Source organism: Manis pentadactyla, chromosome Y, assembly GCF_030020395.1.
Source record: "Manis pentadactyla isolate mManPen7 chromosome Y, mManPen7.hap1, whole genome shotgun sequence".
Taxonomy (NCBI): Eukaryota; Metazoa; Chordata; class Mammalia; order Pholidota; family Manidae; genus Manis; species Manis pentadactyla.
Genome location: NC_080039.1, coordinates 3,273,454 through 3,296,790, shown reverse-complemented (window position 1 = coordinate 3,296,790; position 23,337 = coordinate 3,273,454). Strand labels below are relative to the sequence as shown.

Sequence of the window (23,337 nt, the reverse complement as noted above, 5' to 3'; positions counted from 1 at the left end):
TAAAACTAATTACTAAATTCCATTTAGTTCCTTTCACCAATTAGAAACAGTGCTACACAAGCCATTGGGGGTTATAAATACTGGGTTAATAATATGAAGGTTAGTTTCAAAACATGTTGTTTGGTTATGTGTTAAACTTGATGAGAAAAGTTTATAATTTGCTATATTATTTTAAAAACTGGGAATTATTAAACTCAAATGTACTTAACAAAAGGATTTAATTATAAAGGAGTTTAATAATTATAATAAGCAATGACCTATAATTCCTACAAGCAGGAATGAAGTTACTGAAGTTGCCCTTAGTCTAAGGATTCTTTACTTAGGGCCTCAAGGCATCTTTAAACTCCCTGAAATGTCATTCACTGCAAAATGTGTGTATGTGCCAGTAGGGAGAGGAGCAATAGTTTTAAATATTTTGAAGGACTGCACAACCCAAGGAAGCTTAAGAACTACTGCCTTAAACAATAGGACTGTAGCCATTAAAATAAAATCAGTGCCAATCATAATAAATAATTTTGACCAGAATGTGGTAAAAATTCATAAAGACAATAAAGATCTAAAAGTTTCTGAAATGTTAATAGATGGTATATAACAATATATAAACGCCTCAAACTATTTTACAGGAATCAGTATCAATCAAGAAGCATATATTGTACTTTCCTGTTAGAAGCTAACTAGATTTGCTCGCCTTTTGTCTAGTCACCTACAAAAATTGTAAGAATTAAAAGACCATACAATATTAAGATTGTGCTAAAATATTTCAGGAATTAATCAACTAACAGGGAACCAAATTAAATGTTATTCAGCAGTTATCCTTAACCTTTATCCACATAGTCTTGTACTGAAAAACACTATAGCTACTGCTTTTAATAAAATTAATTTACATCACATTTTACCAAAATATCCCCAATAAGCACCATTATGACAGACCCTTAAATACCATTAAGACGTTACACAGGATAAGCATTGCTATGTTTTAGATGCTACTCCTGTAAATGCTTGATCCTACAAACTCACCATACAATGTGAGGGTCACAACTTCCTCCTGAACAAAAGACATAATACTTTGGAGTCAAGTCAAAGACTGTATGAAATGAGTATGTGCGTGATGACAGTATTTCCTAAAACCAGTACCAACTCCTAAGCAAGATAATGAGAAAAGAATACTGAGTTACAAAAGTACACTTATCATTTATGGAAAGCCTAAAGTGTTTCAGGCAGAGGCTTCAAGAATGAGTAAAACAGTTCATCCTCAACTACACTGTATGAGCATTCCTCCAGGGCAGGAATCCTGTCTTGAGTCCTGTGATACAAAAAAGTCTTACTATGCATTTTTGTTAAAATACTAAATAAGGAAATAAATGGGCATGAGACACTTAGGAGGTAAAGCTCAGAATACATGGTGACCAATACATGGTTGGGGATTAAGAGTTAAAGCGTGGGGGACTGACTAAATGGTAACACCATTATTACCACTAAATGGTGATAAGGATCCCAGAAGGATGAAAAGCAGAAATATGATTTTAGTTTGGGGCACATCGTTTAAGGTGCCTAGAGAGCTAACAGACAAACAAGACCAAAAGGCAACTGGATGGAGGACTACAGATAGGGAAATCAGTAGTAGAAGCTGTGGAAGTGATAAAAATACCAAGGAAATATAAGTACATTAAAGAACAAAAATGGAAGCTAAAACACAAATATTTAAAGAGAAAACGAAAGAACCAGTAAAGAACTTGCAACTAGGTAAACCTACTGGGAAAATTTCTCCACATGAATTGTATAATTCTGAATAGCAATGTAAAAACTGAAGTATATTAAATACCTGTGGCTATCATACTATCAAAATTTCTTGGATATCAAATATTCTATTCTTATCCCCACAAATGGTGGAAATATAATTCAGTGTTCCAATTACAATTCCAAAGCCATCTTTTGGACACTTCATTTAATATGAAACTCCTTTTTCACATTATGCTCTGAGCCCATTCTCCTCGTTTGTAAAATGAGATAATAGTAACTATTTCATAGGGTTATTATAAAGATTAAATGTACTCATATGTGTAAAGTGCTCTGAATAGTACCTGACATATTACTAAGCACGCAACAGGCATTATTTTTCATTCCCTACTCCCCCACAGAAATGTGAAGCTAATTGTACAGCAGAAAATTGATTACTGCATAGCTATCAGGACTACTCATTCCAAATTGTTCTAAAAAATTAATTTCTAATAGTTCACCGATAGGTCTCATTTCTCTGACTGTGTAAAGATTCTTGGTCATCTCTGCAAATTTTATATGTGAACAAATCAGTGGGATTAAGTGCTTATACCATAATAAAGGGCCAAGAAAATTATCTAGATCACTGCTAGTCATTAATGACTTAGTCTGAGGAAGAGTTTCTAAGACTGAAAATATCAGAATGAACATATTTTTACACTGCCCTGTGTGTCTGCATTATTTTCCATTAAAGGCATACAAAGTAGTGCTCTAAGGTGCCTGAAATTAAAAAAACGTGATAGTACCTTCGTATACTCTTTCTTACCTAACACTAAATCCTACCAGCTCTTACTTTTCCTCCAAAATTGTAAGCACAGTAATCTAAAATCTTTCCCATCACCCTATAACCTCACATCATCTTTTATCTACTCCAACATCAACTTTCTAACTATTACTTTTCCACCTCTGAACCTATCCACGATGCAAATTTCTCAAAACACTAACCTTTCTCTATTGCTTCCTTATTCCTGGAACTTGAAATACGTGCAGCAGAAAGCTGCTATTAAATAAAGTGCACTCCACTTACTCATTGCTTTCAAGAACCTGAAGCTCTGTCTTGTAATAACACCAAAGTGATTTCACTCCACTGAGAAAATTATTTCTAATAGAATTTTGATTATCATTAATTTTTTCATAAGGACCAATGCCATGTAAACTTGGCAATTAATTCATCTTTGCCTCTTTCCTTATCTGTAAAATGAGTGGTTTCCATCTGGTACATTTAAAATTCTCTTCCAACTCCAAAAATCTGGTTATTTGTCTTAAAGCCCTCACTCATTCAATCTAGTACCAATCCCACTCAGAACATCTTGCTAGACTGCAAACACTCAGGAATGACAGATTTATAAGTCTGAGGTAAGGCTGTCATACACCAACAGAAAACTTAAATACACAAAGTGTTCAATTCCAACTGAAATGAGATGAACAGCTTCTGGAAATGAACAAGTTTCCTCTGAAGATTAAAGTAACTAAACACTAAACAAAACTATAAAGAAACAAAAAGCTTCCACCATATATTATGGTATGGTGGAAAGAGCACAGGAGTAGGAGTCGAGGAGCTGCTTCTAATGGCAGCTCTGCCAAAGGCTGTTAGACAAGTTATAACCTCTGACCTTCTTTCTCAACTGAGAAGATGATGAGATTGGACTAGACGATCTTGAGGATTCCCGCCAAATCAAATTGATGCGAAGATATCCTTTGATTTTTAAACCCCACAACTGACATAATTCTCACAAATATGTAATCAAAGGGATGTCATTATACACAGTTGACACCATTGACTTAAGCTTCTGCTAAACAAGAAAACTGAATCTGGGTTATTAGGGAAATTAAAAAAGCCAAGGTTGGGGGGCCCTATGTTGCTTTTCAGCTGTCTGATGTTCTAAGTAAACCTTTCACTTGTTCCTGTTTCTCTATGGTTAGTCCTTCATGACATAAAATGATGAAAGATTGAGTAAACATAAATTTTAAGCCACAATTGTTTTTCTCAAACCAGAGAAACACTTTAAAAGCACAGAAGTCAAATTCTCCCCATATATTTGAATAGGGCCTTTTCTACAACATGAGCACATCAAAATACTATACAATTATGATTATGGTGCTGTGAATTCCTACCCATATAGATGCAAATTACTCACTTTTAAACTTATTCTCAGCAAAATTGTAATCCAAGTTGGCTTCCTCCTGCTACCCAGAGTACTTCTTAGCCACCAACTTCTACCATTAGTAAGAATTTATTTTTAATAAACATTAGCTTAAGTAAAACACAATGAGGAAAATGAATCTACAAAAACATCACATAATGCATCCCCAGTCAAATGTTTAGAATATTCAACATTTTGGGATAATACAGTGGAAAGTAGGTCTTCATAGTGAATGCTCTTGTTTTATGAATGGATTATATCTAAACTTTCCACCAGGAAACTATGAACACTTATGGCTTATCTGGTTTAATTTTTGGTCTTAAAAGGTAATCTCTGTTCATCAGAATTCCTATATATATGTGTATCTTCAATTGTGTGAACTCTAAATGATATATTTAGGCATTACACACATCAGATCACTTACACATTTGTACAACTAATTTTCTAAGCACATAAATTATCAATTCCTCTGATGTTTCAATAAATGTTTCAATACCACTGCAAGAGAGGGCCTTAAAAAATAACATCAAGTCCTATTGGCGTTAAGTCTTTTCTTATTTACTCTTCTCAAACCAGTAAAGCTTTGACATCAGGCAAGATTATTTTGTCACTTTCTATTTGTATTTTAGAGGAAAGTGAACAAACACATCCACTTCACCCTTCAGGATAAAAAGAGTTTCTCCAAGTACAATACATCAAATGACTTGATAGTTAATCTTGTTCATTTCTTTTAGGTAACTACTGAGCTTTTTATTTCAGAGCACAATGCATCATTTTTGCTTGTCTTTTTTAAAAAATTTGGTTCCTTGGATTAAGAAGCTAAAGGTGCTCTTTGCTCTTTTTTAAGAAGTTTGTTACTATTTCATTTTTAAAATTCAAACTAGTAACTATCTTTGAGGTTCTTGTCCAAGTTCTTAAGCTTTGTTCATTTTTTTCATGATTCTGAATCCACTTAGGATTCTAGGACAAACCTATGAATGGTTACTACATATTTCTTTTACGAAAATATGAGAAAAATATCTAATCAATTTATTAAATTGCAATTAGGATTTGGACCCAAATGCTAACATTTACACCATAAAATTTTCTATACATTCTATAAATGTAGGAAATTTATTAATTTATATTATTCTGCAAACATGTAGTATGTATTTAACTTGACTTAACCATATTCCATAGACTGGATTTGTGGGGTGTTTTTAAAGTGTTCAGAGTTTTAAGTGTTTATTTTTGTAATCCAACAACTTTATCCAAAAATGCAGAAAATTTTTCTGGCTGGCCAGGAGGAAACATTTCAGTGTTGACAAGTCCACTGGCTGTAATAACCAAGGAAGTGTACTAAAAAACAGAAGAAAAATATTAGGTAACATGGGAGAAAGCCCATAATTCATCTGCTACCCACTTGATGACTGAATCTAACTTCCAAGCACACTGTGATGCTTCTCAAACTGCACATGAATAAGTATTTTGCTACTACAGATATACATACCAAGATTAAAGCAGTATGAAGAGACTATATGTCGATATCAATCCAACACACACTTTTTCTCTTATGTCAACTGAAATATTTCAGAAACATTATTTCATAGAAGATGTGGTCACATGGCTTTGGAACACTTCTCAGGACTGGGCATATGTAATTGGGAGAAAAAATTAATTTATGAAAACAGAATAAATGCAACTTTAACTAACAGCTACCAGATAAGAATAAGCTGGGGAGACTACTAAACCATGCATGAAGATTGTGGAAAAACTTTTTTTGCCAATAATTTTCTAACATAAATACATATACAATTAAGCAATGCACAGCCACCATGCACATTGGTAATAAGGTTCCAATTCAGAAATTTAATTAAACCAGTCACTTAAATTAGAATAGACATACAACCACCCAGCCCAGATTTGGGGCAAATAAATGATATACCTAAAATAAAAATACAACCATCTTATGGCATTTGTGTGTATGACTTTCTTGAAATTAATATAACAAAGAAAAGATTTCTAAAAAACTGTAAAAAATGAATAAAGTGGAGATTTGTATAGCTTCCTCCTCTTCAACCAAAGTATAGGATATGTTTATGAAATCAATGGTTTTCTCTTTTTTAATGTACCAACATATAATTAAAGCTGATTCAACATTTAGAATGAAAATAATCATCAAAAGTGACTGGGAAAAACTGATTTACATAAACCAATTAGGAAGGTGAGAATTTATTCTCTTTAGAAATGTCTGTTAACCAATAATAACCTCAACTACCCAGGGACAGATATGTCCATTATCTGAAGCCCACATAATTTTGATTAACTAGTTTCTCCCCTGGCTCACAATGCTTTCTAGAATGGCTTCTATTATTATAAAACCACCCTGACATTTCCTCTTCTCCATCATTATAGGGAATTGGACACCAACAACTGCTCTTGAAATAATCAATAAATCTGTCTCCTCTCCATGAGAATAGGAATCTGTTTTGTTCAGTGATGTATGCTAAGTGCCTATAATAATGCCCGGCAGATAGTAGGCATGCAATAAATATTTAATGATAAACATGTGTTCATTTTTATTTTAAATTGCCTAAGAGAAACATAAAATTAAAAGAAAAGCTCAATATGTTCTAGTCAGTTTCTTCTAAGATTCATTTCTCTTAATTTCAATTTATTTTAACTTAAAAATTATCAATTTTGTAATACTGCACTGAGGTCTTTACTTTTTACAACATCAAATTAGTATAGCTTTTAAACTCAAACAATTGGAAATTACTGACCTGACCCTTTGTCAAGCTTCTATTGTCTCAAGAAGCATTACTAAGGAAAATAAACAGCAATTTTCTTCATCCTTCTATTGTGATGTTGATCAGTTCTTGCAGAATTCTAATATACTTCTAGAAAATAATACTCCGTACCATAAAGTAATGCCTTTGCTTAAAATATTCCAATGGCTTCTCATTAAACAGAATAAAATCAGAACTCATACGAGCTGTCCCCACTCAGCCTCATTTTACACTACATTCTTCCTTGTTCACTATACTTCTGTCACACTAAATTTCCCTCTGTTCCTCAAATGCACCAAACTCCACGTTCATTCCTAACTTAGGGCCTTTTGCAATTGCTGCTGTTCTTTCTGCCTCTAGCTTCCCATTACTACTTCTTCCTTGTCACTGAGGTATCACCTCAAACGTTATACACCCAAGTCATGGCTGCCCTGAATTTATATAATTAGTCTTCACCCACCACACCCATTCCATCATCCTGCCTTATTTTCTTCATAACACATTTCACCATGTGAAACTATCTTGATGACTTATTTATGAACTGTTTACTAACTCCCACAACTAGAACATAAGCACCATGAAAGAAGGGACTTTTTCTCTTGTATTTCCCCTGTATCCATAGCACCTAAGGTAATGGCTGCCACTTATTAGGTTTAGTCGTATTAATGAATGAGTAAAAACTTAATTTAGGGATTCCAATGCATTTACTGAAGGCAAAACTTCAATTAATAAGCAAATGCATTCCTTGGATAAAGAAAATCTAAACAAATTAAAAAACTATATTCTTGTGACTTTCATGTCCAGATGAATATACATACATGTGTGTGCACACACACACACAGATACTCACATGCAATGAAATTATACTTGAAAGAAATACAACACAGAAATGACAGTTGAAGTGGGAAAAGGTAGGAGGTCAAAAAGACAGAAAGGTTAGGCAGGTAGGCAAGGGCTAGGGAGACATTAAATAGGTCAAATCATCAGTCTCTAGTATACCTGCAGGTAAAATACAAGAGATGTCTGTCTTTGTAGAACTGCTTTGCCAATTCCAGCTGATGACTGCTTATCAATTTTTCATTTACAACCACTACAAGTGGCTTTCCGTTTTCAAGAGTCTCCAAACAACTTTCCGCACCTACACAAATAAATCAAATGTGTTAATACAGTTTTTTAAAAAAATTAAGGTGTTGCACCAAGCGTTACAGCTAGGACTCAAAAGATAAAAAACTTGAAGAAGAGCTATTTTGAGGGTTAAAGATGGCGGCGTGAGAGGAGAGACAGAGACTTCCTCCTAAAAATGAATACAATGAGAAAATTTAATTGGCGCAACTAATCCTGAGAGAGCAACAGGAAAGAGGACGATGTCAGACTGCATACAGCTAGAGAAAAGAGCAGACCTCATGGAACAGGGTAAAGTACCAGAGATGTGGCTCAGTGGGACCCGAGCCCTTCCCCCACCCCAGCTAACTGGCTGGAGGAAGAGAAACGGAGCAGGGAGGGAGTGGAAGGCTTGGGACTGCTGAATACCTAGCTCCAGAGATCTTCTCTGGGAGCACAAACCTACATTTCATGGTGCTTTCATAAGACTCGCATGACTAACGGGTTGGAAAGTTAATACAGACAGAGTTCCTGGGGAGACTGAGATTCCGGCCACTTGTGGAAAGCAGGGATCCATATCCGGCTGCTATGGGACAAAAACTTATGTCTGTGTGCCTGGCCCACTGGCTCAGGCGGTGGAGACAGGCACAGCAGCCGGGAAGGGGGGAACAGCTCTTTCCTCCTCCAAGGCACCAGTACTGCTCCCCTGCGACCCCTGACATTGCTTCAGAAGCTGAGCAGATCCAGAATAGAGCTTCTGTACACTAGAGGGAACCATATACAAACATGAATGCCAAAGGAACCTTGTCCAGAGTAAAATTATTAATACAACTCCCAAGAAAGATTTAAATGACATGGACCTTGAGACTCTTCCTGAAAGGGAGTTCAAAATAAAAATTATCAACATTCTAATGGAGGTATGGAAAGACATTCAAGAACTAAGGAACAAATTCAGGGCGGAGATCGAATTGTAGAAGAGAACGATGGAGGGTATTAAAAGCAGGTTGGATACAGTGGAGGAGAAAACAAATGAAATAGAAACTAGAGAAGAGGAATACAAAGAAGCTGAGGCATAGAGAGAAAAAAGGCTCTCTAAAAATGAAAGAATATTGAGAGAACTGTGTGACCAATTCAAGCAGAACAATATACGCATTACAGGGATACCAGAAGAAGAAGAGAGAGAGAAAGGGTTAGAAAGTATCTTTGAGGAGGTAGTTAATGAAAACTTCCCCAATCTGGGGAAGGAGATCGTCTCTCAGGCCATGGAGATCCACAGATCTCCCAACACAAGGGACCCAAGGAAGACAACACCAAGACACATAGTAATTAAAATGGAAAAGATCAAGGATAAGGACAGACTGTTAAAAGCAGCCAGAGGCAGAAATAAGATCACATACACAGGAAAGCCCTTCAGACTAACATTAGCCTTCTCAGCACAAACCTTACAGGCCAGAAGGGAGTGGCATGATGTATTACATGCCATGAAGCAGAAGGGCCTGGAACCAAGATTCCTTTATCTGGCAAGATTATCATTTAAATTTGAAGGAGGGATTAAACAATTTCCTGATATGGAAAAGCTGAGAGAGTTTACCTCCCACAAACCATCTCTGCAGCCTATTTTGGAGGGAATGCTATAGATGGAAGTGTTCCTAGGGCTGGATAGCTTGTCACCTGAGGTAGTAAAACAACGGAAGGGAGTGTGAGGCAGCTGATTTCAAGGCAAATGAAAAAAATTAAATTGATTATCCCCAAAGTCAATCAAGGGATAGACAAAAAGTACAGAATTTAATACCTAATATATAAAAAATGAAGGAGGAAGAAAAAGGAGAAATAGAAAAGATACCTAATATATAAAAAATGAAGGAGGAAGAAAAAGAAGGAGAAATAGAAAAGAACCTTTAGATTGTGTTTGTAACAGCATACTAAGTGAGTTAGGTTAGACTCTAAGATAGTAAGGAAAGTAACCTGGAACCATTGGTAACCATGAATCTAAAGCCTGAAATGGCAATAAGTACATACCTATCATTAACCACCCAAAATGTAAATGGACTGAATGAACCAATCAAAAGATACAGAGTCAGTGAATGGAAAAAAAACAAGACCCATCTACATGCTGCTTACAAGAGACTCACCTCAAACCCAAAAACATGCACAGACTAAAAGCCAAGGGAGGGAAAAAGATATTTCATGCAAACAATGGGAGAGAAAAGCAGGTGTTGCAGTACTAGTATCAGACAAAATAGACTTCAAAACAAAGAAAGTAACAAGAGATAAAGAAGGACATTACATAATGATAAAGGGCTCAGTCCAACAAGAGGATATAACCATTACAAATATATATGCACCCAACACAGGAGCACCAGCATATGTGAAACAAATATTAACAGAACTAAAGGAGGAAATAGAATGCAATGCATTCATTTTAGGAGACTTCAACACAACATTCACTCCAAAGGACAGATCCACCAGACAGAAAAGTAAGGATACAGAGGCACTGAACAACACACTAGAACAGATGGACCTAATAGATACCTATAGAACTCTACACCCAAAGCAACAGGATACACATTCTTCTCACGTGCACATGAAACATTCTCCAGAGTAGACCACATAGTAGGGAACAAAAAGAGCCTCAGTAAATTCAAAAAGACTGAAATTCTACCAACCAACTTTTCAGACCACAAAGTTATAGAACTAGAAATAACTTGTACAGAGAAAGCAAAAAGGCTCACAAACACATGGAGGCTTAACAACACACTTCTAAACACTCAATGGATCAATGACCAAATTAAAATGGAGATCTAGCAATATATGGAAATAAATGAAAACAACAACACAAAGCCCCAAATTCTGTGGGACGCAGCGAGAGCAGTCTAAAGAGGAAAGTATACAGCGATCCAGGCATAATTTAAAAAGGAAGAACAAACCCAAACGAATAGTCTAACGTCACAATTATCAAAATTGGAAAAAGAAGAGCAAATGAGGCACATAATAAAGATCATGAGGGACATAATAAAGATCAGAGAAGAAATAAACAAAATTGAGAAGAATAAAACAATAGAAAAAATCAATGAAACCAAGAGCTGGTTCTCTGAGAAAATAAACAAAATAGATAAGCCTCTAGCCAGACTTACTAAGAGAAAAAGAGAATCAACACACATCAACAGAATCAGAAATGAGAAAGGAAACATCACGACAGACCCAACAGAAATACAAAGAATTATTAGAGACTACTATGAAAACCTATATGCTAACAAGCTGAAAAACCTAGAAGAAATGGACAACTTCCTAGAAAAATACAACCTTCCAAGACTGAACAAGGAAGAAATACAAAATCTAAACAAACCAATTACCAGCAAAGAAATTGAAGCAGTAATCAAAAAACTACCCAAGAAATTAAACCCCGGGCAAGATGTATTTACCTTGGATTTTTATCAGAAATACAGAGTAGATAAAATACCCATTCTCCTTAAAGTTTTCCAAAAAATAGAAGAGGAGGGAATACTCCCAAACTCATTCTATGAAGCCAGCATCACCCTAATACCAAAACCAGGCAAAGAACCCACCAAAACAGAAAATTACAGACCAATATCCCTAATGAACGTAGATGCAAAAACACTCAACAGAATATTAGCAAACCGGATTCAAAAATATATCAAAAGGATCATACACCATGACCAAGTGGGATTCATGCCAGGGAGGCAAGGATGGTACAACATTAGAAAATCCATCAACATCATCCACCACAGCAACAAAAAGAAAGACAAAAACATATGATCATTCCTGTAGATGCTGAAAAAGCATTCAAAAAAATTCAACATCCATTCATGATAAAAACCATCAGCAAAATGGGTATACAAGGCAAGTACCTCAACTTAATAAAGGACATATATGGTAAACCCACAGCCAACATCATACTGAACAGCGAGAAGCTGAAAGCCTTTCCTCTGAGATCGGGAACAACACAGGGATGCCCACTCTCCCCACTGTTATTTAACATAGTACTGGAGGTCACAGCCACAGCAATTAGACAACACAAAGAAATAAAAGGAATCCAGATTGGTAAAGAAGAAGTTAAACTGTCTCTATTTGAAGATGACATGATATTGTACATAAAAATCCTTGAAGACTCCACTCCAAAACTACTAGAACTGACACTGGAATAGAGCAAAGTTGCAGGATACAAAGTTAACACACAGAAATCTGTGACTTTCCTATACACTAACAATGAACCAATAGAAAGAGAAATCAGGAAACAATTCCATTCACAATTGCATCAAAAAGAATAAAATACCTGGGAATAAACCTAACCGAAGAAGTGAAAGACCTATACCCTGAAAACAACAAGTCACTCTTAAGAGAAATTGAAGGGGACACTAACACATGGAAATTCATCCTATGCTCATGGCTAGGAATAATTAATATAGTCAAAATGACCATCCTGCACAAAGCAATATACAGATTTGAAGCAATCCCTATCAAATTACCAAAAACATTCTTTAACAAACTGGAACAAAGAGTTCAAAAATTCATATGGAACGAACAAAGACCCTGAATAGCCAAAGCAATTCTGAGAAAGAAAAATAAAGTGAGGGGGATCTCACTCTTCAACTTCAAGCTCTACTACAAAGCCATATTAAGCAAGACAATTTGGTACAGGCACAAGAACAGAGCCATAGACCAGTAGAACAGATTACAGACTCCAGACATTAACCCAAACAAATATGGTCAATTAATATTCAATAAATGAGGCATGGACATATAATGGCGAAATGACAGTCTCTTCAACAGATGGTGCTGGCAAAACTGGACAGCTTCATGTAAGAGAATGAAACTGGATCACTGTCTAACCCCATACACAAAAGTACATTCAAAATGGATCAGAGACCTGAATGTAAGTCACAAAACCATAAAACTCTTTAAAAAAATATAGGCAAAAATCCCTTGGACATAAACATTAGCGACTTCTTCATGAACATATCTCCCTGGGCAAGGGGAAAAAAAGCAAATGAACAAGTGGGACTATACGAAGCTGAAAAGCTTCTGTACAGCAAGGGCACCATTAATAGAACAAAAAGGTACCCTACAGTATGGGAGAATATATTCATAAATGACAGATCCAATAAAGGCTTGATATCCAAATATATAGAGCTCACGCACCTCAATAAACAAAAAGCAAATAATCCAATTAAAAAATGGGGAGAGGAGCTGAGCCAGACAGTTCTCCAAGGAAGAAATTCATATGGCCAACAGACATGGAAAGATGCTCCACATCACTAGTTATCAGAGAAATGCAAATTAAAACCACAATGAGATATCACCTCACACCAGTAAGGATGGCTACCAACTCAAAGACAAACAACAACAAATGTTGGCAAGGTTCTGGAGAACGGGGAACTGTCCTACACTGATGGTGGGAATGTAAGTTAGTTCAACCATTGTGGAAAGCTGTATGGAGGCTCCTCAAAATGCTCAATAGACTTACCATTTGACCCAGGAATTCCAATTCTAGGATTTTACCTGAAGAATGCATCACTCCTGTTTGAAAAAGACAGACACACCCCTATGTTTATCGCAGCAATAGTTACAATAGCCAAGAAATGGGAGCAACCTAAGTGTCCATCAGTAGATGAATGGATAAAGATGTGGTACATATTCACAACTGAGTATTATTCAGCCATAAGAAGAAAACAAATCCTACAATTGCAACAACATGGATGGAGCTAGAGGGTATTATGCTCAGTGAAATAAGCCACGCAGAGAAAGACAAATACCAAATGATTTCACTCCTCTGTGGAGTATAAGAACAAAGGAATACCTGAAGGAACAAAACAGCAGCAGAATCACAGAACCCATGAATGGACTAACAGTTAGCAAAGGGAAAGAGACTGGGGAGAATGGGAGGGTAGGGAGGAATAAGGTCAGGGAAGAAGAAAGGGGGTATTATGATTAGCATGTATAATGTAGGGGGTGGGGGAAAGGGGAGGGCTGTACAACACAGAGAACACAAGTAGTGATTCTACAACATGTTACTATGCTGATGGACAGTGGCTGTAATGGGGGTTTGTGCAGGGGGCTTGGGGTAGGGGAGAGCCTAGTAAACATAATGTTCTTCATGTAATTGTAGATTGATGATAACAAAATTAAAAAGTAAAAAAAAAAAACATTTACAACACTACAATCCCGGCCTTTTAATTATATACCTTTAAAATGACAAAAATGTAATCATCAGTTGCTCTCTAATGAAGTGTTATAAAACTGACTTGGAAAACATTCTTTACCACTGATGACCCATGACTGAGTGCTTTGCCACCTGCCCTCTAGTACTAAGCCCTAAGTATGAGTCTTGAATCTACATCAGTCTCAGGTTCAACACACTGTACATGAAACTGAATGTACTTCCATTCAAACGCAAGTAGATATATAGCAAGCGTTCAATAGGAAGACACACCAATAAAGAAAAATTTTTAACACTTTTTATGATTCTGCCTGTGAGGTACCACCCTAAAAATAGTCAAGAACAAATCTCCACTAATGTTCGTATATACAATACTTGGGTCAATTCAACTTTGAAATCTAAAATCATTTAGCTATTTTAAGTGGGAGCAAAGAGACTGATAAGTAACTAGGCAAAATCTTTAGGTGATGCTAGGGTAGTAGTTAAAACAAACTCTTAGCAGCAGACTGTTTACCATTTACTGACTAGACAAGTTACTTAACCTCTGTGTCTCAGTTTCTTCCTGTGAAATGCACACACTACAGTTCATAGGACTGTTTGGGAGAATTCAACAAGTTATATACACAAATCATGCAAAACCATACCAAAATCTATTAGTATCGTATACATTTCTAATCACCAAACCCAGTAGTAATGTCTATTTTGAAAGACCTCTCTTCAAACTAGGCTTTTTAAAAACCAAGAAACTTACTCCCTCACTTTTCCAGCAGTCAAAACAGCGATCCTCCCCAAAAGCAGTTCTTTTGAAGGTACTGGCAATCTAACTACAACAGGATGGTTCTCTAAGAAGCTAGCAATGAGTTACACAGTATGTGATCGTTAAAGAACATTTTTGAAAGCATTCATTTCACACTCAATCTTAACAAATATGTAAAAAATCTTTCTAAGCTAATTTCTCCATGATCAATCCAACCAACTGGCTGGCTGAACACTCCTGCTTAAGCCCAAACAGTAATTTCAAGTTTCACAACTCTTTGCTTGTGTTATCAGGTAAATTATTTTTTCCCCTGTGTTAAGGGTTTCTTAAAGTTGGGTTGGTGATTTAATTTTTTTCAGCCTTCTGTCACCCAGAAATAAATTATCTCCACAAATGTTCTCAATTGTTATATTTGAGCATTACATTCAAAAGGGCTACAGTGAGTTACTGTAGTGATTTCACTGTACCTCAAAAGGTTCAGATTTGTGACTGTCTACCAAAACCGAACTCTTTGAGATTCTAAAACACTTGACCTGCATGACTAATAACAAGATCTGCCTTCCCAAGGTCTTCTGTCAAGGAATTCTTGTACCTGTAAACATCCAGAGTAAATGACTCCGTACTGAATGGCTCAGGTACCACCTTTCCTCTACCTATTTGCAGGACAAGCCAGTTGCAACCAAGTCTCTTGATTATCTAAACAGAGAAAACAGAAAAAAAACGGGCTTTTTCAACAGGCCACTGTGAAAACAGCAGTAACAACAAACCCTATGGTCGGTGTTCAGGCCAGAGCACGGGCTGTCCAAAAGAATGACCGAATTCAGTAAGTTTTCCAAAACGACTTTTCCCTGTACTGGGCCCAGCAAGTTAGCTCACTTGGCCGGAATGGACGTAAGCGACCTGGCTGACCAAGCCGTGAAAGAACTGGCCACTCGAGGGGCATGAGATCAGGCAAGGACTCTGAAAAGGGTGTCGAAAACTAGTGAGGAGACCAAGAAATTGGCCCGCTCGGCCTCCCGGATGGGGCTGCGTGAACTATGAGCCCTGAGGAGAAGGCGCGCTCAGGACTCACCGAGCGCCCAAAAACGCCTGCCGCGAGGGCGCCTCAGGCGGCCGGGCGCGGGCGCGGCTCCAGCACGGCGGGGCTGAGTGGAGACGACGGGCCTGGCAGGCCCAGCGGAGCGCGCGGAGGCGGCCGCTGCCCACGTGGCCCAAACCGAGCCAGTGGAGCCGGCGAGAGCAGCCCCGGCCCTCAGGAAGAAGGGGCGAAGTTATTGGGCGGAGAGGCGGAGGCGGAGAATCTGAGGAAAAAAGCCAGGGGCAGGGAGAAGGCGCCAGAAAAGGGCGGGGGAGCGATCCGAGGAGGCAGAGGGCCCTGAGGGCCGGGTGGGCCGCAAGAGGGCCCAGCCGGGCGCGGGGAGGAGCTAGCGAAGCGGGCGGTGGCACCTGAGTGAGCGCTGCGATCAGGCCGAGGTTACCGAGGCTAGCGGTGGCAAGCTACAAGCGGCGAGCTCAGCGAACAACGCCGCTGCCCGCCTGCTCGCCTCCTCAACTCACTGGCCGACTGGCGTGCGCCGATACGCACGCGATGAGGTCGTCAAAGCTGATGGTCCCTACAGTAACAAACACTTCGTCGCGCGGGCTCGTTCCCCGAACCGCAACGACCGGATATGACGTACAGAATCCAGGAGCGCAGGGGCCGCGGGGGGTGCGGGAGGCGGAAGTCCGCCACGGCCGCCATAGGGCGATGGAAATCAGATCTTTGGGGCGGGGAGGGTGGAGTCAAAGACTATTTATGGCCCACCAGCCGGCCACTGATGATAACCCTCTGCGTGTATAAGTCACGACAGCCTCACCAGGAGGAGAAGGAGGAGGGAACTGACAGACTTAATTTAGCTCTTAAAACGTCGTGGTTAAGCAAGAAAAGTGAAGCCTCATACCCTATCCTAAGAGTTCACATAATTGGTTGGATACCACAAATCTTTTCAATGATGCTGAGGTTTGGGATTCTTTATTTGTGAACATGTTTTGCCCATATACATTTGAGTGATGGTTTTGCCTCAAGTCTGTTGACTGCAATCCAAAAATAATGCCATTTCAAAGTAATTGGCAATGGTCTCTTACAAATGTGATTCTCAAGAAGTCAGAGTGCTTATGGGGTCCCTGGGAAGCTGCAGAGTCAAACTCCATTAACAAGTTTTGTGTGTAAAATAAGAGGCATTAAGGCCTGAAACCTACATCTATCATTCATTGAACCCATCCATTGAACCATTTAAAATGTAAAGATATGTTAAAGTATGATGAAATTTAAAGTTATACATTAGCCTGAATAAACAGCACAGATAATTACACTCAGGTAGCCAAGTACAGGAGAAGTGATTTATCAATACTTCTCCTCCCAGCATTAGATCATCAGGTGCTCTTTTTCATTCTAATGTCTTCTTTCTTTCCTGATTAAAATCTCCCTTTAAACCACATTTATGCTTTGTCCTGCCTGATGATATACAGGAAGAAAGAGTGAGCGCTGCGATCAGGCCGAGGTTACCGAGGCTAGCGGTGGCAAGCTACAAGCGGCGAGCTCAGCGAACAACGCCGCTGCCCGCCTGCTCGCCTCCTCAACTCACTGGCCGACTGGCGTGCGCCGATACGCACGCGATGAGGTCGTCTTAAGTCTGCCTTAAGTCTGACTCTGAGTTAAGTCTGACTCTGCCTTAAGTCTGACTCTTAAGTCTGACTCTAAGTTTTCTGCCCAATAAGAGTAATAAACCACGAGTACTTATTAAACTATAAAGACAACAAATATTCCAAAGTATTCTGAAACTCAGAAAGGCCTTTACCTCTTGTGTCTGTAAGATTTTTTCATATATCTGAAAAGCATTAAAAGAGCACTGTTTAAATTAGCTCATAGAGTGAATAAACATATATATATATCAAATAGGCTTCAACTTCCAGAAAATAAGAAAACTGAACTTATAATTTAAATGTGCCAAACTTAAAACATCTTGCACAAGCTGATCCACAAATGTTTTAAGAATCCAAGATTACATAATTAATGGAAAATGGAAAATGTTAGCAAGTCTTTTCTCTGTTATATTAGTGTTAAATATAATACAAGCATGCATTTTATTTTACTTGTGTGTTTTTAATAAACTCATACATGCTTACTGATCAAATAAATTAATGTCACTTTGAAAATGTTTATAATTATGAAAAATAGAAATTTGTTTTCAACTACATTAAATCAGTATTCTGACAAACTTTATTTCAACAACAACTGTTTTATATTATACCAGCTTGAGAATAATTTCCAAAATCTTTAAGCAACTAAAAGTTGTGACCTGACATTAAACTGAGTAAATTAATAGTTAATCATTGCACAGCTACTTTATAAGTAAAATTTTGAAACACTGGTTTATACAAAGCATAATGCTAAATTGACATCCTTTTGCTTCATACTTTGAAATGCTATAGAGAAGCTATATCTTGGAGTTGAGGAATGTGTTCATTTTCACCATTATAAGAAGTTATGAAAAAGATTTGATAGCTATAGAAAATTCTGTCACGTACATTCTAAAGCTCTGCTAGTCTGTTAAAATGCTTGCGTAAATCAGACAGTTCTCAATTGTCTACCCTGCACTTTTCTTTTTATAATAAAGGTTAGTGTAACTCCGGGGAGAGGATATCCAGGGGCAAAATACCTAGCTGAAACCGAAATCAGTCAAAGGGAGAAATAAAGTTTAAAACCTATTTATTGTTTACAAACAGCTTTCAGGGGTTGTTTCTCTCCTGCTCCGTCAGAAGCAAGCAAATACCGGTCCTCTCCAGCCTCTCAGGTTCAGATAAGCCCTGGGTTGCCCACGTAAATATCCATTAATATGGAGATGAATTACCTCTCTCCACCCCTTAGGAACACCTGTTGATATGGAAATGCACTAAAGCCAGGGGAGAGATTCTGGAAATCCTGCAATTTTACCCACAGTTAGTCACATTGGTTAAAATTGAGAATTAATATAGGTGGTTGAGGGTCTTCAAGCAGTAACAGTGACAGAGAAGTACAACAGTATATGTGTATGTACTTTGGTTTTTCAAGGAAAAAGAATACTTTTTTTTTCTAAAGCAGAGTTTTGGTTTCCAGACTCCTTTATACTCTTAAAAATTGTTGAGAACCTCAAAGAGCTCTTGGTTATGTGGATTATAATGTGAATTATAACTATTGATAATTACAATATGATATTAAAAATGAGAAAGTTTAAAAATATTGATTCATTGGAAAGTAGCAATGATGAACACATTGCATGTTAATCTAAATGACCTAATTTTTATGAAAAACAACTATATTATTTAAACCAGAATTTCTCTGAAAAGAATAGCATTGTTTCACATTTTTTGCAAATCTCTTTACTATCTGAGCTCACAGAAGAGAAATGGATCCTTTTATCTTCTTCTACATTTAATCTATTGCATTATCATAGCCTCTGGGAAATACAGTATGCTCATGAGAGGATGAGAGTCGAAAAGACAAATTACATTTTAGTATTATAATGAAAATCATTTTGACCTCACAGATCCTTTAAAAGAATACGAGAGAGTATGAAAAAGGACATTTTAGAAAGTGAATTTAATTTACTTTGGTTTATAATACCTGAGGCTGAAACAAAGCTATAAAATATATTAGTGTTTACAGTACTCCCTCAGTTTAAAAAGTCTTGTTTCCTTTATTTAGTAATGAATTTTTCCTCCTACAGTATGAAAGGTCATTCTTTAAGTGTAATCTTGCCTAGATGGAGATTCTATGTCTTACAAGACTAATTTTCTATGATTTAAGTTACCTTTAAATATACAAACAAAACAGAATGAACATATCAGTAGTAGACTTATAGACACTGAGAAGTGGCTGGTGGTTATCATGGGAGAGGGGTTGGGGTAAGTGGGTAGGGTGAGGGTGTTAGGCTGGAGGAAGGAAAAAGAAGGACATGCAAACAGAACAGGGAGATGCCATAGGGGGAGAACAGACCAGACCCCAAGGTCTGTGCATTATATGGAAAGGGGACAGCACTTCCTGAATTCCATCCTTCTGAAGTGCCAACTAAGACCGGGATGTTAGCCTCCTCCCTCTGGGAAGGAAAAAAGTTTCTAGTTGTCTATTATGTCACCTTTAGCCAATCATACCTCTCCACACCCCCTAGGATAGTTTGCCCACTCCTCCCCCTCCTAATCCCTTATAAGCCCCCACCTCCCTGACCAGGTGTGACTTCCCTGGCCTGTGACAGGAAGGGCACGGAACCTCGCCCCAGGGCATTCAAATAAAGTACCTGGCCCTTTGTTGCCTCTCTCTGCCTGCTTACTTCCGCTAAAATTTATCTTACAAGGGGGATAAGGGGGCACCAAATCTCAGTTGTAATATGTTGGTCATGGGGATGGAAGTGCAGCATGGAGAATGTAGTCAGTGGTTCTGTAACATCTTTCAATGTTAATAACTGCATTAGTTGGGGTGAGGATTTAATGTGTGTAACTATTGAATCACTGAGTTTTATACTTGAAACCAATATAATATTGAATATCAACTATACTTCAATAAAAAATTAAAATTAAAAAGTTGCCTTTATCATGTCTTTAATAATTTAAGGGGAAAAAACCCCAGAGCACAGAGGCTCTTCACTTACAATAGTGTTTTATTCTGTTTCTTTTCAAATCTTTATTTGTACAGTAATCCCCATCTAATCCATGGTTTCACTTTCTATAGTTTGTTACCCACTGTTTACTATAGTCCAGAAGCAGATTATCCTGCTGACATATCTTTAAGAAACTAGGTAACCTAGCCTGAACTTTTAAAATACCGTTGAAATAAAAATATTGATTAGTAAAACATAGAGGAAAAAATCTTTTTGTCCCTTTATCTTTCTAGGTTCTCCTCCTGGAACCTTGCAAATTTAGACTGGCAAAAGACAGATCAACAAGAGAAAAGCAAACAGAAGTTTATTAATATGTGCATTATGCCTACATTGTTCTCGTCACTTCATCTCATCATGTAGGAATTTTATCATCTCACTTATTGCAAGAAGGGTGAGTACAGTACAGTAAGATATTGTGAGAGGGACCACATTCACATAATTTTATTACAGTATATTGCTGTAATTGTTAATTATTCTTAATCTGTACTATGAATAATTTATAAGTTAAACTTTATCATGGATATGTAAATACAGGAAGAAACAGTATATATAGGGTTTAGTACTGTCGAGAGTTTCTGGCACCCACTTGAGGTTTAGGAATCCCCCACCAGTAAGGGGGACTGCTGTGCTTTGATTAAATTGGTTTTTCACTCATGAGCCTGTCTAATAAAGTGCTCAAATCTCTGGAAACTCTTGATTTTGCCTTCCCTAAATCAGTTCCTAAATTTAGAACAAATAAAAATTTCAGGGTATACTTTATACCTAAAATGAAATTTTATACATAAAACCATGAATACTTCTCAGAGGGCCTCTGGAATCACTGAGATTTGCTATCCTTATAAAGAGAGATATTGGGAAAGAATTATGTTTGTTTAATGTATTACTATTATCAAGTTGCATGGGAAGAGCTATCAGATCAAGAGACATTCAACCTCCCCTAAATTAAGTTTATTTTGATAAAATATTATTACATAAACATTTCAGAAATTATATGCTTTATGGGAAGTCCCTGATGACTTGTCAGTGCCCTCCCTGTCCTTCAGATGTAATACTGTTTTGCCTTCAGGGGTAACCCTCACCTCATCAAAACTCTTAAGAAACTGTTATATACTGTACTCCAATACTGAATTTAACTTCTATTAAAATAGCATTGGAAATAGTAATAAATTAACTACAGCCATTAAATCTGTTAATGTTATTGTTTACTCTAAAACTTACCTGATGCTTCTACCATAAACTACTAGAATTTGTATCTTCAACAAAGAACAGTTTCAGAACCTCATAGAAAAGAACCATACCAAGTACTTCAAGGGATTGGAACTTCAAAGAATAGACTTGGGGTTCAGGGTTCTGAAACGATTTTGTTAGGAAGGAAAGAACTCAGCTTGGTGTCGCTGGGAAATCAGATATAGTGAGATGAGAGACCAAAGTTAAGAAAGCAAAGTTTCAGTGCACTCTGAATAGAGTAACAGAGCAGGCCTGCCTATGGTGAGACAGGCCAGGATGCTCATTCTGAGGCTTCTTTTATGTGGTTTTGGCAGGGCAGAGAGGTCCTTCCTTGAGAGCTGTTGGCTCTCTAAGGTTGTTCTGATTGGCGAAATGGGGGCTGTGCTGTGTCTGTGCTTCTGATGTTTCTTATCTGGGGGGACCCTGGACATTTTCTGAGTCACTCTTGGACCCTATGGCTTCATCTGATTAACTCTCTGAGTCCTTTTTTCTTTCTGGTTCTATTTGATCAACTCCCTGCATCATCTTTGGGGGGCCATTTCTCCTTTGCATCCTGCTCATTTCTGTCTTTCTGCCTAACAATATCACTTAGATAACGTTCAGAGCATACCAGTGAACTGAGGCAACATTTCCAGGGCTCTTTCAAAATCCAATAAAAGACACAAACCACTATAGAATCAGATAACCAGGCAGAAAGTTGCATGTTGTAAAACATTTGTTTTTAATCTCTGCTTTGTGGGTCCATTATGTTCTTGAAAAGTTGCCAAAACTTGCCTCTCCCTTTCCTCCCCCTCTTCACAAATGTTTCAGGGACACCAAAATAATAATTTCTTGGTTACACAACTCAAATATTGGATTAAAATAATACTACAAAATTATGAGTCAATTTTGGGAGAACCATAAAGAAAATGGTTTAATTTTAAAGGGTAACAAAATACCCCACCCCAAAATATGGTGCTTTGAGATAAGGATTGTTTTAAGCTGAAGGCTATTGGGAAAAAGCAGATACATGAGAAAAACACTCTGCTTACCTTTATTTGCTTAGAATTAATCATAAAGGTGTACCCTCCACTCTACCAGGAAGGAAGAAGATAACCACCAGAGATAATTCTACATAGGAATACCATAGTAATCTACATATCTACATAGCAAACTTTACTAATTAACACTTAGGATCCATTTCTCCCATTTTTTTACCTTCCAACAATTTGCCACCCAAGAAACTCAAAGCCCTCTTCCTTTGTCGTGTCTCTTCTTTTCTTTTCTACAATGTAAATTTTATTTTAATGAGATTATGATGAGGTTTAGTTTGGGCAGTTCTTTCCCTGAAACTTATCGTTGTCCCCTTCCCTGGCTGCACAACTATTTTTTTTTAATTTTGGTACCATTAATGTACAATTACATGAAGAACATTATGTTTACTAGGCTCCTCCGTTCACCAAGGTCCCCACAAATACCCCTTCACACTCACAGTCCATCAGTGTAGTAAGATGCCGTAAAATCCCTACTTGTCTTCTCTATGTTTCACAGCAATCCCTGTGCCGACCCACACTATACATGCTAATTGTAATGCCCCTTTATTTTCCCCCAACTTTATCCCTCCCTTCCCAACCATCCTCCCCAGTCCCTTTGCCTTTGGTAACTGTTAGTCCCTTCTTGGGTTCTGTGATTCTGCTGCTGTTTTGTTCCTTCAGTTTTCATTTGTTCTTATACT

The 23,337-nt window shown here is 37.5% G+C and overlaps 1 pseudogene; it reads right to left on the bottom strand.

Moving 5' to 3' along the window:
* Positions 1-23,337, bottom strand: part of LOC130682182 (putative bifunctional UDP-N-acetylglucosamine transferase and deubiquitinase ALG13) — a 126,003-nt pseudogene that overhangs the window by 61,407 nt on the left and 41,259 nt on the right.